Here is a 12,836-nt window from a genome sequence, read left to right as displayed (position 1 = left end):
CTGGGTGGCGGGCGTTCGTCTTTCGAAAGTATTTATCGGGAGCTTTATTCGTTTGTTTAAGCGCGTAGTTTGCTGTTGCCGCACTAATGAGTGACAACGAGCATCCCGCGGCTCGTGCCATGATATCTTGTGGAATACCGCGACAGAAGGAATTTGCCACTTTTGGTGATGACCAAGTGATCTGGTGACGGCACTCAAGTGCACAGATTTTAAGCTTCGCAGAAATGTCGAATAAAGGTAAGCACGATTTCAAAGCACAATTTCAAGGACGGATACGTGGTATGCAAGCATTTGCCTCACCAGAGAGGAATGCAGCCGAAACATGGAGTGGAATGTCGTGCCCTCCGGACGCCCCGAAAGATACCTATGAACGTTGGTTCGTGAGTCTACCCGTTGTTTCAGCTGTTTCACCTACCTCGGCGTTCCAGGACAAAGAGCGGTCGAGCACAACCCCAGAGACCGATTGTGGGGGAACTCTTGCTAAGGCCTCTCCGTTCAGGTTCATAGTGAAGCGGGGCAGAAGTTTACGGGTGAAAGGTTGGAAGACAGTCTTTTCTCTAGAGATGCCCATACCCCTTTGCCTTAGGTACCTGTAAAGCTTATGGATAGCATCCTGAAGCCTTCGTTGGAATGCGGGCCACTGCTTACCGGATGACCAAATGCAGATATCGTCGGCGTATATGCTCGATCGTAATCCCCTCGGCAAAATTGCGGGATACCACCCACTACAACGTTGAAAAGGAGAGGACTCAGAACTCCTCCCTGGGGAACCCCGGCTGTTACACCATGACAGTCTGTATTGACACTAGATGTTCGTATGACGACTGTTCGGTTTTGTATGTACTCCGAGAACCAATGCAGGCACCGCCTGCGGATGCCTATCACATAGAAGTCATGCAACAGATACCAGTGGCATACGGTATCATAATCCTGTTTATGTCTAGAAGTACTGCAGGGGTAAGGCGACGACAAGACATTTCTTCTTCAATGAACGACACCAAGTCGATGTTGCCGTACATGGTATTGCGTCCCGTACTGAATCCCGAGGCAGCCTGTGGGAGCATGGCTCCAGTGTTTTATCTGTGATTGTTGTCTTCGTAATCTGTGTTTGCTGTTGTGATTTTTCCGAGTTGTGAAGCAAAGTACAAAAGAAATAGGCATTTGTGCAATGCGTGTCCGTATGGAGCAGTTTGATAGAGTGAGGTTGTTTCGTACGCACATAATGAAGAGGACTCGTCAATTCGGTTTACTTTACACAGTTACTTTAACCAGATAATTAGCAAAGCCACAAAAAGATCACACATCTCTTCTTGCATTCCTCGTTTCGACATTAACATGAAATGTACACACAGAAGCAAAATAAACGTTAAATTGCATCATGTTTAATACATAAACGCTTGCACCGATTGGGAAAGCACGAGAAATTGTATCCTTATTATTTTTCCGTCGACATCAAGGTCTTCACCTGTGCTACCAAGTATATATGGTCATGGGCACTAACAAAAAGGGGGTAAAATGAATCACATGGCAAGTGTACCTAATGCAAATAACACGGTGCATTAAAGTACTCATCAAGTCTATTTTAGCTATAAGAGCTAGAAAGCAATTACTTTTTCAGCTGTGTGCTTGGATTGAACTTTTTGTGAAGCAGGACAAGTTCGTTTCTCGCTGACGAATGGAGACGACCTGATGAAGTGGACCTGATAGAATATTAATGGAACCTCTGTGTGGTATAAGGGGATAAGTCTACTTATACCTTTTCGAATGTCCTTGTTGTGATGACATCTAACGACTTTATAGTGTACAAGCAAAAGAAAGTTTAGAACCGTATTGCATTTTATTGCTGCTACAGGAGGGTAAGATGGGTGTCAATGAGACGGATAGTTATATTAGACCCCTTTTCTAACGACTCATAGAAATCAATTTTGTTACGATGTGGACATCAGCTTAGACTTCCATTCGAGGAACATTTTCACCCTACCTCACGTGAACGTGTCAGCGGAGTTAGTTTGTCAGCCGTCATGCAATTCTCTCCTTGAGTGGCAAGGCTGAACGAACTTTTGCTGCCTATGTCAGATGCACAGTGCTGATATTTTGTGCAAGGGTGTGATGCGCAAGATGAAAAAACAATCTCAAAGCTGTTGCTAATAACCGCAAAGAGAGAAGGTCGCGAAGGCTAAGTGAAAATATGCTAAATACTTTTAGCCCGCTGTAACCGAACGACTGCAGCTAATTACAAAACAGTTTAACAAGTAGTTGTTGTAACTATCATTTTGCAAGTAGTTTCTAACTATGCCTTTTAGCTATCATGCAGTAATTTAGCTGTTTAACTACATGTATTCAACAGTGCACATCCCTGCATGATATTATTCCCAGAATAGAGGAAGCACTACTAAGAGTATTGGATAGAGAACTTAAACAACAAGCCACGCGCGACCAGATGCATACTTCAGTTGTATAGTGACTGTCGAGGGAATCGTCAAGAACGTCACTCTTGGTGCCTTTTCTTCGACTGTCACCATTCAACTTCGATATAGTGTGCGGAATATGGGATATGAATTTCGTGTGACAAAGGATTAGACAAATAAACGCTACTATTATATCGTTATTCCATGTTGTGTGTGTTTCCATGAGGTATAAAAATGACATGTGTCAGTCAGCATAACCAGTTATGCAACTACGCTTACGTCGTAAAAACATCCGTTTATAAAGAAAGGCGCCTAGCGGCTTGGAACACAACATGTGACCTGATAACTACTACAGCAATAATTTTATTTCGGGATGATGGGGAGTTTCATCGCCACGAGCGATACCCTGCCGTGGTGGTGATGCCGGGAATGAGCTAATGAGCACCTTCACAATATGGATTGAAGTCCTATGGTATCCAGGAGGGTTAACAGAGGGCAGAGCGTTGATGGGCTGGATGTGGCCAGACACCAAGCAATTTTGTCACATAGAGGGGGTGAGAGTACAGCTCGTTCAGAGATCCTGAGAGTACGGTGCGGGAAGGTTGATAGTGTGGGAAATGGGGAAGAATGCGCTCTAGATCTTCTACAGTACCACAGTGACTGCATTGGGGTGCGTGAACTTTCCTCAAGCGGAAACGTCACTACGCTGTAAAAGCCACATCGAGGCGCATTCGATGACTGAGGCGGCATCTTGGCGAGGGGATCAAGTTGGCGCTGAAAGAGCTCTGCATAGCATGGCGGGGGGGGGGGGGGGGAGAAAGTCAGTGGTCTGTTGGCGGGAAGGCGGAGAAGTCACGAGTCGTCGAAGGACGGAATGACGATCAAATGTTCGCCGTAAATTGGCTCATGAAACAAAATCCGAGGGGTTGGTGTTGTGCCTGCCTGTGGGTATTGCGGGTATACCCGCGTAATCCGCGGAGGTAGTGCGGGTCTGCCCGCACCTTACCCGCAACATGCGATGACACGGCAACGCGAACCCGCAAAGAACAAAAGTGTACGCGTACCCACGGGTACTTTACTCTCATAATGACGCATCACATAAGTCATCTGTCTGTCGGTGTTCTTTGACCTTGAAAAGGCATATGACACCGTTCGGAGGTACGGTATCCTACAAGACATGTACTCTTTCGGGATCAGGGGGTGCTTCCTTAGGTGTATAACAAACTTCCTCGAAGACAGGACATTCCAAGTGCGGCTCGGAGCAACGCTATCCCGTCCCTTCATCGAAGAGAACGGAGTGCCGCAGGGATGCGTCCTTAGCGTCACTCGGTTTCTTATGAAAGTCAATTCAGTAGCTAGCATAATCTCACCTTCCATGTCTTATTCACTGTACGTTGATGACATTCAGGTTTCCTTCTCTTCCACGAATCTAGCAACAAGTGAACGACAGGTGCAGCTAACTTTAAATAAGCTTACCAAATGGTCCCATGAGAAACGGATTCAGGTTTTCACATGAGAAAACTGTTTGTGTTCATTTTTCGAGGGTGAGAGGACTGTTTCCTCCACCTGCTCTTAAGCTGAACGGATAGGGCCTCGCTATTAAGGGTGAACACAGATTTCTCGGGGTCATCCTAGATAGAAAGCTCACCTTCTTACCTCAAGAGCCTTAAAACAAATTGCATGACATCCCTAAACCTATTGAGAGTGCTGTCCCACAAATCTTGGTGAGGAGATTGTGACACTCTGCACAGGGTCTATGCGTCCACAGTGCTGTCCAGAATGGACTATGGATGTGTTGTCTTTGGGTCTGCTCGGAGGTCTGTCCTGAAGATTTTAGACCCAGTACATCACCAGGGACTGCGTTTGATAACTGGTGCTTTCCGCACATCGCCAGTGGACAGCCTCTATGTTGAGAGTAACGAATCGTCACTGGAAAGAAGGAGATTTTACTTGTCTGTTTCGTACTCTTTGAGGGTAAGACGCTATCCCAATAACCCAGTCATTTCCTGGGTTAAAGGGACACGCATCAAGCAACTCTTTCGTAATAAACCCAGCGTTATTCCCCCATTTAGCATGCGCGTTCTCCAGGGATGTGAGGATTACAATTTCCCACTTGATGATTTCACCATAGTACAGGCTAGCCCACGGGTCCCGCCGTGGCAATCACCTCCATGTTTCAATAGCTCCCTGACTATGTTTAAGAAACAGAACACACCACCTGTTGTGGTCCAGCAGGAGTTTGAGTCCCTAAAGAAAGTCTTGGGCAACAGAGAGCTTTTTACACTGACGGCTCCAAAACACGCACCTCGGTCTCATGTGCAATGGTAACCGATTGATTCACACAGGCATATCGTCTACCTCACATGCTTTCAGTTTTTAATGCCGAATTATACGGAATAATCCTCCCACTGAACTACATCTTAGAAAGTCACACCAAGTGATCAGTCAGTTACATATATTGTCTGAGCTCTTTTCAAGCAATAGGCAACATGGTGATGTCCACAAACCTCTTTTTGCAGAAGGCACAGTGCCTTGCTGGTAAGGTAATTAAAAAGGGTCTCTCTTTAACATTCTGCTGGGTACCCAGTCATGTGGGTATACCCGGGAATGAACTCGCTTATGCAGCTGCTACTGCTGCTCTTTCATCTGAGGTGAATCCCAAGACCTCCGACCTACACTTATGAGGGCCATAAACAACAAATGGCAACAGCACTGGGATACACTGCACAGCAAAATACTTCATATAGTTAAGCCCACCATTGCAAAACGGACAGAGTGTTTTAAAGGGACTCTGACCAGAAGTTCGACAAATATTTCGTTTGCATCTATTACGAAGGTATAATATGCCTCCAAGCCACACGCGAAATATTTTGGCTGTGCGCGGAGGCAAAGTTTGCCAAACGGGGAGCTGAAAACTGGCTTCGCTTTTCCCCCTCAACTCGCGTAATCGGGGCCGAAATCTAGCCTCTTTGCAGTGGACATCCGCCAATTTCCGTGTGCGTGACGAAATCACGAGGGCCACGTTTCATTGGGCGCCCGGGCCGGAAGTTCTGTTGTTAGTGAGTTTGTGAGAGCGCCGGCATCCGTCCGGAAAGCGATCTTCAATATGGACGTCGAAGGAAGAAATGCGGAGACTTCGAGCCCGGAACCTTTTTCTGACTTTTCTGCGATCGAGAGGAAAATTCTGCGTGCTGAACAGCTCGGTAGGCTTTCGAAACGTCGCCGATGCCGCGAATGCGAGACGAAGTTAGAGCTCTACGAACATCAGTCACAGATGAAGCAAACAGCATGAGTCGCCTGTCTTCAGGTAAGCGATGAGCTTTTTAACGCACACTGTGATCGAACATGTAAACGTTCTCAGAAATTTCGTGTTCTGATATCTAATGCGCACTTGCTGTTCATGGTGCCGGTGTGGCTGGTGTGCCATAATGCCGAAGGAGATCGAATGCTTGTGCTGCAAGGAGCTCGAAAACACTGCCGAATGACTGCAGTATGAGTGCATTACAACCCACAAAGATTTCCAACTTCTATTCTTCAATATGACTGTCCTGAAGGTCGCATATTGAACTCCGTGGGCAGCGCGAACCTATGAGCGACTATATTCACAAGTAAGTCACATGTGTCCTTGTCGAACGATGTTAAAATTTGGGCGCCCAAAACTGGTTTGGTCCTGCAATAAAGTCGTTAAAAACTCCAGTACAGGGCGCAGCACATAAAAAGGCTATACAGTACACGACTCTGAACTGGAGAAAACCAATGTAGGCAATTTTGTAATTGTCACTGTGCTGTGTCCTGAGTCACGTTTTTATGTATTGCCCTGTACATAAGGTTTTAGCGTAGGTTTTTAGCGATATTGAGTGTTCTTGATTGTCGATTCAGTGAAAAGTAAAACAATGTTGGGTTCTAAAAGAACACAGCATGTGTAGTAATGTACAAGGTGTGGGCAGGTAAACTGCAGTTGCTCTCAGGTACATGTAGAAATGACATTGCACACACACTGTACTGTAACCGGTTACCTATTTGCCTAAACTATATTTTATGTACATCTGTGTACATGCAGATACACTGCGTATCGCCAGTTTGCAAGGTGAGTATGGCACAAGCTTGGGAAAAACAAGATCATGGTCATCCCAGCCTGTGCAGTGAAGAGGGTCTGGCAAGCCTTTCCCACAGTAAATGCCACAGGCTTCAAGTACCCAAGATCCTAACTGGGGGTACCTCTTCGCACAGCTCGTCTATCACATTTAAAATAATTCAGCATCTGTATTTAGGATGATCTATAGCTCTCAGGATGATGCATGGTTCATGAGTTCAACATCTTGTGTTGAAACACAGCACTAGTGCTTTTTAATGAGTCTTGCGGAACGATAGATGAGCACTCCTTTCGTGACATTGTGTACCATTGCTACTGTGAACAATTTCTTGAGCAAGACTGATGAACGAACGAAAAATAGTCTTGTCTTCCAAATATGTATGTTCCTTGTAACTTCCGTATTTGTTAAGTGACCCATGTTGATGTTCCCCCCTCATGTAATGCCTGCAATGGCCTTTGAGATATATTCATAAATAAATAAATATCAAAAACCAGAAAAAGATGTAACACGTATCCTCTCTTTGTGTGAATGATACATAAACATTCTCATAAGATTTGTACGTAGTCACACTTTGCCTCATTTTGCATAAAGCCTAGTTCCACCTCTTACATCATCTCCACATCTTCAATCTCCAAAGCAGTACAAGGCTAAAGTAATCATCTACTACATAAAAAGAAGGAGGGGAGGAAAACAAACGCTGGCACATCTAAAATTCGAAGAAACCCTGGTACTTTCACGGGGCTACTCACGGCTCAGTGCTGGATCAGATCCCGATGGAAAACAGCTTTTCTGAGCCTCAGTGATAGATTCCCTTGATTGCACTGACGGTGAGGCACAACTCATTGGCTTGGTGGCAAGTGGGCTTGCGTCTGATAGTAAGATTTGGAAGAAAGGGAGCAAGGAACATCTCTCTACGGTCTTAAGAAGGATATCAACATTACCTGTCAAGGTACAGCATTTTATGTTGCTTTCAGTAAGTACAACACTCCTCATAGCAGTTACCATTTGTGTTGGGAAAGCATGCTGAAGTTAGCTCAGGCAGTGCATCCAGAACTGTGAATCGGGTTCATAGAGAGCACCTGGTGAGAGGGACAGCAACAGTGTCCAGTAAAGACTCTCCAGGAATTTTGTGCAGGTTTGGGGGACACAGCTTTTAATAGTGTTGATGGAAAGCAGGGTGTGTGAAACACTGACTTCTGGTAGATGAATTCTTGTTATTTATAACCAGGTACCCATGTTCTAGTAATCTAGAAAAAGCCTTGGCTCTCTTGGAGGAAATTGCTAATGAATCTGAGTGTCTTTTGTGGAAACAGGTTGTAACTGCCTTTCTATCCACCCTTCTTAGTTGCCCTAGCAAAAGCAAATATGTAATGCTGTACACCATATCTGATGCTAGCACACTAATTGCTTTGAGTGTTCTCAGGCTTCTGAAATGGAGCTACCTCGTACATACGCTGTGCCATGTTGGCAAGAACATAAATCAGATTGCCTTTACTTTTTAAGTTGGCCCTTCAGTGCTTCATGTGACTGCAAGGATGGCACCCCCAAAACAATAGGCAGCAAGAATGATTTCTGCAATGTATTGAGCTTTGTAAAACAACAACTTTATTTGAAAATATATTCCAAAAGCCGGGTGACAACCTCATAATGTAGCGTCCTTTACTGCAAACACCGCTCAACACAACGAATAAAAACAGAGCGTAAACGTTTTGTCGCCTATCCGGGTGGCATCATCAGTACAACAGAGGCCAAAGATGAGCACATCAGCCTATCTAAGAGGGAATCTTACACATCCGATAGGGGGCCACGGTATGTATTACAGGCTGAAGCATCACACCTGATAAAGCAGGATTCTAAGAACTTTCTAGGGCCCCATCGCTAGTCATGAGCAAAGGTTACTGCACCATCAAAATATATGTCCCTTAGGACAGCAGTGGTAGACTGATTCGGTCCTGTTTAGTTAAGCTAAGCATTAGTAGCCCTGGCAACTGGCTCTTTTAGTCTTGTCCCACGTCTTTTGTCTATCTCGCCAATGTAGGTTGCATCACATTCTATGCACTCAACTTGATATGCACAGTCAAAATGCCTGATGGGCACAGTGCCCTCCAAATAGCATATGAAATACGTTGGATGAAAGGAATGCGGACCACCGATTTGACTCCTTTGATGTTGTTTTTGATTGTTCTCTGTTGGAGGGATGATGCCACCTGAATAGGCAATGAAATGTTTACTCTCTTTATTCTTAATTGTTGTGTTAAGCCAGTGTTCTGAGTAAAGGATTTGACATTATGAACTTTGTTTGAATGATGATTAGTGGCGAGCTTCATACCCTGGGCCACTACTCTAACAATTGCTTGTGGTAGTGTGGCGAAATGGAATAACGAGCCTTGTAGACAATTTACTTGGCAATATATTTATTTATCTATCATAGGTTGAAGAACCCAGTGTGGTGTTACATAACGGAGGGGCACGTAACCATGCAAGACCGATCACCAAAAGTCCTTGCTTTTGACTAGATTAAAATGTGAAGCGATTGTAACATAACAAATGCTGCATGGTGGCGATATGACAGGTTCTCCTCACGAGTTGTCGCCACGGTTACGGTTAGAAACTGCATATCCAGGTAGCAGGATCAAATTTTAATTAGGCTACTTTGGCCAACACGCGAGCATAGAGCATAGTGTCAAAAGCCCTTACAAAATAAAAAGAATACTACATCTACGTGGACCCAGAAATCAAGACAGTTTGAAATGATGTGAACGAATTCCACTACGTTAGTTTTGCCTGAATACCCTTTTCTAAAGCCATGCTGGAATTTTAAAAAAGGAATCGACATGGTAGTACATGATGTCCTCCATTAGTTTACAGGGAACCCTAAAAAGTGGAGCTGGTTAATAGATAGAAGGAGCATAGTTGTCACCTCTTCTGAAGAGAGGAATAAGCTTGAGAATTAATGTCCTCGACTAGTACACATATTAAGAACCTCTGACACAGATTAACGTATCTTCATTCCAGCTCTTTCACTTTCAGATGTTCATCTCTGTTGAGTGGTCTGTCATTCTTGTAATACAGATTGGAATTGAAATGCAGGTGCATAAGGGATGCTCTGAAAGAAAAGTGTTTGGTTTTACTCCTCTTAATGTTTCTGAAAACGAAAAGAAACTTCACGGTGACTATGAAATGAGCAATTCCAGGATGACAGCAAAAAATATATCTCGCCATATCATTATATCCACCTGGCACTTCAATTGAATAATGGCAGTTGAAGATGATGATGATTCAATTTAATGACGCATAAGCAACTCGGGCTATAGTGCGCCAAAACCATGATAAAACTGTGACTTGTTAAATATCAAGACGATTATACTAAAATAATATACTTTGTTGGTTGGTAAATTGAGATATAGACAAAAACATGATATGATAAAAATAAGCAATTGTAGAAAAGGCAATTGTTGGCTTTGTGTGACTGATGTCGAGTTTGCCACACTACGTGTTGAATAATAATGTATGCTGATACGCTGTAGCATATAAAGTACAATCATACACACGCTCAATATGTGGTGGATATGTGAAACCAATATACACATACTTACATTTCAAACTTTCTTGAAAAAGGCAGTCCAAGTCTGTCGGATTTGCCAGACTCTATACAAAGCCAGTAAGCACAGTGTGGAATAACTGATTCATCTTTCGAAGGCAGAGGTGCAGCTACCACGACGCTTCGTCATCTCAATGCTTCGGAGCGGCATAGCCTAGTAAGAAGCCATCAGAAGGATCTCATAAAGATAACTTGGTTGAAAAAGTGGAGGGTTCTGTGGGATATGTAAGAAAGCATACGCGTTACACAACAGCTACGAGAATGATCGACTGCACCTGCATGGTTGTCAGTACCTAGACTTGGAACTGAAAAATAAATGTGCTAACCTTGTTGATACTACTTTTCCGTCAGGACCACACGAGAGCACATTTGGTTTCTTTAGTTGAAGGTATCATCAGGTCCCCATGCTCCTTTGAGATGCAGCAGACAGAAGTTCGCTGAGGCGAGTGACTGCCGTTGCGGTTCGTCGCTTCGCAGCAGATCAAGAACAGTACACCGCAACGATAGGTGAAACGTTCAGAATATGGTGACCAACTCCAACACCAACCCAATGACCCGAATAAAAAGGATGAACCGGGAGTCACACAAGTTCGCAGTTCGCAAGCTCGGCATACGGCATCCATTACAGCTGACCGGATACGGAAGCATATATCGAACGCCGTGTACAGATTGAAAAGAAAATCGTAGAAACTGTTGCAGGTGATAAACGCAGGGTATATTTTTCTTTTTGAGGCTCTGTAACAAAAACATATTAACGTAGAAATGCCATTTCGTGAAGGAAATTGACAGATATTGCGTGACCACGTGACGCGTTTGAGCCAATTGTGGGTGTTGCGAGTGGCCCCCGTGTTGACGTCATCTTGATGGTGGGCCGGGGTGGATATTCTATATAAACGTATGTTTTCTCGGTTTGACGCTAGGCGTGCTGCACTCGGATGAAGCCGAATGTTTAAAATTCGAGTTTAGAGAAACTGTGGGGTTTTAATGCGTGAATTTTCGCATGGAGAGTCCTTGTTGGGTGCTTTATCAACTACAAGTACGAAAGAGCTCCCACAGTTTCTGGTCAGAGTCCCTTTAACAGTCGTCTTCATGAAGTTGTTTCTGCTAGGCTGAGAATTGGGCACACGCATTTGACCCACAGTCATCTCCTCCGCAATGAAGAGGCTCCACATTGCGTGAGATGCGACGAGACGAAATCAGTCCTTCACATGCTCATTACATGCCCCATCATACGACACACACCGACTTCACAATTTTCACGAATTGTACACATACCATACACCTCTACATCCCTCCCTTTTGCTGGGGGATGACGCTCTTTTACTGTTTGAACGTGTTTTTAATTTCTTTCAAGACATTGGTATTTTACAGGCATTGTAGTTTTGGTTATTTGATTTTATGTCCTTTGATACTCTAACTGTAAAGTTTTGCTTTATTAAATCACTATACTTTAAGCTTGTACTTTTCTTACCATTGTCTTGGCGCATTATGGCCTTCGTTGCTTATGCGCCATGAAAACCCGAATCATCATCATCATCAACATCAACATAACTCATCTGAAGTTCACATCTTTCTTCCCATACCAGCGAACTGTTAGTATTGGTAGTTAATGTTAGTACAACAGCATGTCCCAAAATTGATTTCTCAAAGTTCCCAAAAAATCTCAAAATAGAGAATACAAATACTTAATATTAAAGTACAACTGTACATAGCTTACCTCGTTATACCGGTATTAAATAACGCAATGGTTGGTCGAGAACAAAATCATCCAAATGAGGTGGAAGACGTCAGACCCTCCTCGGTCGGCTTGACGAGGGCTCGCTTGGCGAAGGATCACTCACTAAGTCCAGGTGACACAGCTCTGCAGACGACGGAGCAGGAGCGAGTGTTGCCTTATCAAGGGGTACGTCCGGAGTTAACTGAAGCGTTGACAACATCTTCTGCAGCAGCAGGTATCGGCCACCACAGCTGATCGTTGCTTGTAGCCGTTGCCACTTGTCGCGGGTGCAGCACTACCTTGGGCGCATTTCCACACTTGCCTATTTCCACACTCCTTCAACACTTTTAGTTGTGTGGAGTATGATGGCATTGCCTTGCCTTTGTCTTCAACTTAATACGCACAAAGTCTCCCCCCTGAAAAGTCGGACCTTGGCATTCCGCCCGCTGATCTGTATACTCTTTCATACATTTTTTATGGACTTGAAGCTTCTTGCGAGTGTCCCTAGTGTTCGACGATGGCATAAGTTGTTTTTTTGTTTGTTTGTAAGGAAAAAGAGGAGAAATTGAACTCGTCTCCGCACTTGTTCTGCTACTCCTAACATAAGTCCTCACTCCTCACCCCCCAAAATGCTTCTCATGTACTCTACTCGAAAGGTGGCTATTCACTATGCACACATTCGCTATTCAGAAGTTCACTATTCGCATTTTCACTAGAAGTCCAGAATTACCTTCTATTCACATGTTCACTGGAAGTTCACTATCCACAATTATCCCAAGATAATGCACAGAGAATCCTATAAGGTTGTATCCATCCCACAGCTCTGGACAAATTTCACAATTGCCGCCAAGGCTGCGTCCCTCGTGTTCGGTTGAAGACTCTGGTGTCTTTGAGACGCATACCTAGTGCAGTACATTATAACATTCTCACTGGCCTCCACTGTTGCACAAACCGAACAATTCGTTTTCTTTCTTTCTTTTCGTTTTCCTTCCTTTTGTACGATCTCTTTCCTTTCT

At 44.2% G+C, this 12,836-nt stretch overlaps 1 protein-coding gene and 1 long non-coding RNA gene across 2 annotated transcripts in view; one reads left to right on the top strand and one right to left on the bottom strand.

Moving 5' to 3' along the window:
* The window catches only part of LOC135376111 (uncharacterized), a 166,895-nt gene that overhangs the window by 111,718 nt on the left and 42,341 nt on the right, over window positions 1-12,836 (top strand). The window lies entirely within an intron of this gene.
* LOC135376107 (uncharacterized) lies at window positions 9,503-10,714 on the bottom strand. The gene is made up of 3 exons (XR_010417543.1): window positions 10,430-10,714; window positions 10,099-10,257; window positions 9,503-9,608 (listed from the first exon to the last, which is right to left on the bottom strand). It is a non-coding gene; the product is annotated as an uncharacterized LOC135376107 (long non-coding RNA).

The sequence above is a fragment of the Ornithodoros turicata genome, chromosome 1 (assembly GCF_037126465.1).
Source record: "Ornithodoros turicata isolate Travis chromosome 1, ASM3712646v1, whole genome shotgun sequence".
NCBI classification, from domain to species: domain Eukaryota; kingdom Metazoa; phylum Arthropoda; class Arachnida; order Ixodida; family Argasidae; genus Ornithodoros; species Ornithodoros turicata.
Note: the sequence above shows the minus strand (reverse complement) of the source record. Positions and strands in the feature narration are given on the sequence as shown.